This window comes from Saccopteryx bilineata, chromosome 3 (assembly GCF_036850765.1).
Source record: "Saccopteryx bilineata isolate mSacBil1 chromosome 3, mSacBil1_pri_phased_curated, whole genome shotgun sequence".
NCBI lineage: Eukaryota > Metazoa > Chordata > Mammalia > Chiroptera > Emballonuridae > Saccopteryx > Saccopteryx bilineata.
The window spans coordinates 182,750,774-182,755,548 of NC_089492.1; the positions used below are offsets into that span (position 1 = coordinate 182,750,774).

General features: G+C 36.3%; 1 non-coding gene across 1 annotated transcript; it reads left to right on the forward strand.

The window, feature by feature from the left end:
• Positions 1–1,425: 1,425 nt before the first annotated feature.
• Positions 1,426–1,532, forward strand: LOC136332626 (U6 spliceosomal RNA). Its single transcript, XR_010730793.1, has one exon. It is a non-coding gene; the product is annotated as a U6 spliceosomal RNA (small nuclear RNA).
• Positions 1,533–4,775: the final 3,243 nt, after the last annotated feature.

Here is a 4,775-nt window from a genome sequence, read left to right on the forward strand (position 1 = left end):
AATAAATATAATCAAGATGGCCATATTACCCAAAGCAATATACAAATTTAATGCAATTCCCATCAAAATTCCAATGACATTTTTTAAAGAAATGGAACAAAAAATCATCAGATTTATATGGAACTATAAAAAACCCCGAATAGCCAAAACAATCCTAAAGAAAAAGAATGAAGCTGGGGCATTACAAACCTGACTTCAAACTATTTTATAGGACTATGACAATCAAAACAGCCATGGTATTGGCAGAAAAATAGACAGGCAGACCAATGGAACAGAATAGAAAGCCCATAAGTAAAAGCACATATATATGGTCGAATAATTTTTGATAAAGAGGCGAACAACACACAATGGAGAAAAGAAAGCCTCTTCAACAAATGGTGCTGGGAAAACTGGAAAGCCACATGCAAAAGAATAAAACTGGACTACAGTTTGTCCCCTTGTACTAAAATTAATTCAAAATGGATCAAAGATCTAAACATAAGACCTGAAACAATACAGTACATAGAAGAAGACATAGGTTCTAAGTTCATGGACCTTGGTTTTAAAGAGCATTTTGTGAATTTGACTTCAAAGGCAAGAGAGGTGAAGGCAAAAATTAATGAATGGGACTACACCAGACTAAGAAGTTTTTGCTCAGCAAGAGAAACTGAGAACAAAATAAACAGACAGCCAACTAAATGGGAAATGATATTTTCAAACAACTGCTCAGATAAGGGCCTAATATCCAAAATATACAAAGAACTCATAAAACTCAACAACAAACAAACAAACAATCCAATAAAAAAAATGGGAAGAAGACATGAACAGACACTTCTCCCAGGAAGAAATACAAATGGCCAACAGATATATGAAAAGATGCTCATCTTCTTTAGTTATTAGAGAAATGCAAATCAAAACTGCAATGAGATACCACCTCACACCTGTTAGATTAGCTATTATCAACAAGACAGGTAATAGCAAATGTTGAAGAGGCTGTGGAGAAAAAGGAACCCTCGTTCACTGTTGATGGGAATGTAAAGTAGTACAATCATTATGGAAGAAAGTATGGTAGTTCCTCAAAAACTGAAAATAGAACTACCTTATGACCCAGCAATCCCTCTACTGGGTATATACTCCCAAAACTCAGAAACATTGATATGTAAAGACACATGTAGCCCCATGTTTATTGCAGCATTGTTCACAATTGCTAGGACATGGAAACAACCAAAAAGCCTGTCAATATATGACTGGATAAAGAAGATGTGGCACATATACACTATGGAATACTACTCAGCCATAAGAAATGATGACATTGGATCATTTACAGCAAAATGATGGGATCTTGATAACATTATACAAAGTGAAATAAGTAAATCAGAAAAAACCAGGAACTGCATTATTTCATACGTAGGTGGGATATAAAAACGAGACTAAGAGACATTGATAGTGCTCGCTTCGGCAGCACATATACTAAAATTGGAACGATACAGAGAAGATTAGCATGGCCCCTGCGCAAGGATGACACGCAAATTCGTGAAGCGTTCCATATTTTTCTATAAAAAACCCCAAATAGCCAAAGCAATCCTAAAGAAAAAAAATGAAGCTGGGGGCATAACAATACCTGACTTCAAACTCTATTATAGGGCCACGACAATCAAAACAGCATGGTATTGGCAGAAAAATAGACACTCAGACCAATGGAACAGAATAGAAAGTCCAGAAATAAAACCACATATATATAGTCAAATAATTTTTGATAAAGGGGCCAACAACACACAATGGAGAAAAGAAAGCCTCTTCAATAAATGGTGCTGGGAAAACTGGAAAGCCACATGCAAAAGAATGAAACTGGACTACAGTCTCTCCCCCTGTACAAAAATTAACTCAAAATGGATCAAAGATCTAAACATAAGACCTGAAACAATTAAGTACATAGAAGAAGACATAGGTACTCAACTCATGGACCTGGGTTTTAAAGAGCATTTTATGAATCTGACTCCAATGGCAAGAGAAGTGAAGGCAAAAATTAATGAATGGGACTACATCAGACTAAGAAGTTTTTGCTCAGCAAGGGAAACTGATAACAAAATAAACAGAAAGCCAACTAAATGGGAAATGATATTTTCAAACAACAGCTCAGATAAGGGCCTAATATCCAAAATATACAAAGAACTCATAAAACTCAACAACAAACAAACAAACAATCCAATAAAAAAATGGGAAGAGGATATGAATAGACACTTCTCCCAGGAAGAAATACAAATGGCCAACAGATATATGAAAAGATGCTCATCTTCTTTAGCTATTAGAGAAATGCAAATCAAAACGGCAATGAGATACCACCTCACACCTGTTCGATTAGCTGTTAGTAGCAAGTCAGGTAATAGCAAATGTTGGAGAGGCTGTGGAGAAAAAGGAACCCTCATACACTGTTGGTGGGAATGTAAAGTAGTACAACCATTATGGAAGAAAGTATGGTGGTTCCTCAAAAAACTGAAAATAGAACTACCTTATGACCCAGCAATCCCTCTACTGGGTATATATCCCCAAAACTCAGAAACATTGATACGTAAAGACACATGCAGCCCCATGTTTATTGCAGCATTGTTCACAGTGGCCAGGATATGGAAACAACCAAAAAGCCCATCAATAGATGACTGGATAAAGAAGATGTGGCACATATACACTATGGAATACTACTCAGCCATAAGAAATGATGACATCGGAACATTTACAGCAAAATGGTGGGATCTTAATAACATGATACGAAGCGAAATAAGTAAATCAGAAAAAAACAGGAACTGTATTATTCCATACGTAGGTGGGACATAATAGTGAAACTAAGAGACATTGATAAGAGTGTGGTGGTTACGGGGGGGAGGGGGGAATGGGAGAGGTATAGGGGGTGGGAGGGGCACAAAGAAAACAAGATAGGTGACAGAGGACAATCTGACTTTGGGTGGTGGGTATGCAACATAATTGAACGACAAGATAACCTGGACTTGTTATCTTTGAATATATGTATCCTGATTTATTGATGTCACCCCATTAAAAAAATAAAATTATAAAAAAAAAAAAAAAAAGAGACATTGATAAGAGTGTGGTGGTTATGGGGGGGTGGGGAGAGAGGGAGAGGGAAAGGGGGAGGGGGAGGGGCACAAAGAAAACTAGATAGAAGGTGACAGAGGACAATCTGACTTTGGGTGATGGGTAAGCAACATGATTGATTGACAAGATAACCTGGACATGTTTTCTTTGAACATATGTACCCTGATTTATTGATGTCACCCTAGTAAAATTAATAAAAAAAATAGTCATTTATTACCATTGTTTAGAACCATTATTTTCTTAGAGATTGTAATATGTAATTTTTAACTCTTTTAGTTCTTTTGCCTTATCTGAATTTGTCCACAAAGGGTTTTTGTTTGTTTGGTTTGGTTTGGTTTGGTTTTGGTGAGAGGAAGGAAGATAGTGAGGCAGACTCCCACTATGCACCCCAAACAGGATCTATCCAGTATCTAAGGCTGATGCTTGAGTACTGAGCCACTTCTAGTACCTGAGGCTAATGTGTTTCAGTGGATCTATTTTCAGTGCCCAGGGCCACACTCAAACCAATTCAGCCATTGGCTACAGGAGGGGAAGAGAGAGAGAAGAGGAAAGGGAGGGTGGGAGAAGCAGACAGTCACTTCTCTTGTGTGCCCTGACTGGGAATCAACCCGTAGACATCCATACACCAGGCCAATACTCTATCCACTGAGCTACCAGCTAGAGCCCATAAAGAACTTTCTGATACCAACTGCTTGCTTACCCTGAAGTATAACTCAAACAGGTAAGACAGAATAAATGTTTCATCTATTCACTTTATTTATTATTGGTTTTCAAGATAATGATATGGTTTCTGAGCATTCTCCAAAAAGGAACAGTAAAGTCTACTTTTTAGTGTTGTAATTGACTCATGGATTTTAATATATAATAACAGTAGTTATTGTAATTATTTACTGTAGTTACCTGATCCTTTATACTTATTCATTTGGTGCTTAAAATTTCCCCTCTCTGCCCAGTGATGGCCCTTTCAACTCAGCCCCAAATTCTTTTGACAGAACTCCAAAAGTTATGGATAGTCTCTTTACTTTCTGTCAAATTAGCGTGTTCTAGGTTCATCTCGTATATTTCTTGTTCTAGACTCAGAATTAGTCATTTCTCCAAAATCACAATTCCTTTCAGTAAAAACTGGTCCTTAGAGACAAACATCCATCTGAAAGCCAGAGATGCTCATTGGTATGTTATTTCTAGATGGGCAGTGATGGGGAAAAGATTTTTAACAGAAAGATATCATAAGTTTATATCAATGTTTTCTATGAAAATTTAGAATGATAGTGTTTTTACTTCTATTGTTTAATTTCATACTTGAATCTCTTTTAAAAGGAGAATTTGTTTTCTAATAATGATAATTACCTATTTGTACACATATAAACGTATATGTTTCAGATAAAAAAACCAACCTTATTACCAAATAAATAAATAAATATATGATTTATAAGAATTATTATTAATGCAACTTGAAATTTATTTGTAGTTGTTTAGTCCTTTAAAAGCATAACCCAATAGGGATATATAATTAAATCACTGCGTTTTATAGACACATGAAGCAGTTTTTCTTGCCCTGGCCGGATAGCTATGTTGGTTAGAGCATTATCCTGAAGCATAAAGGTCACTAATTTGCTCTCCGATCAAGGCACACACAGGAACAGATAGATGTTCCTATCTTTCTCTCACTCCCCTCCTCTCTCACTGAA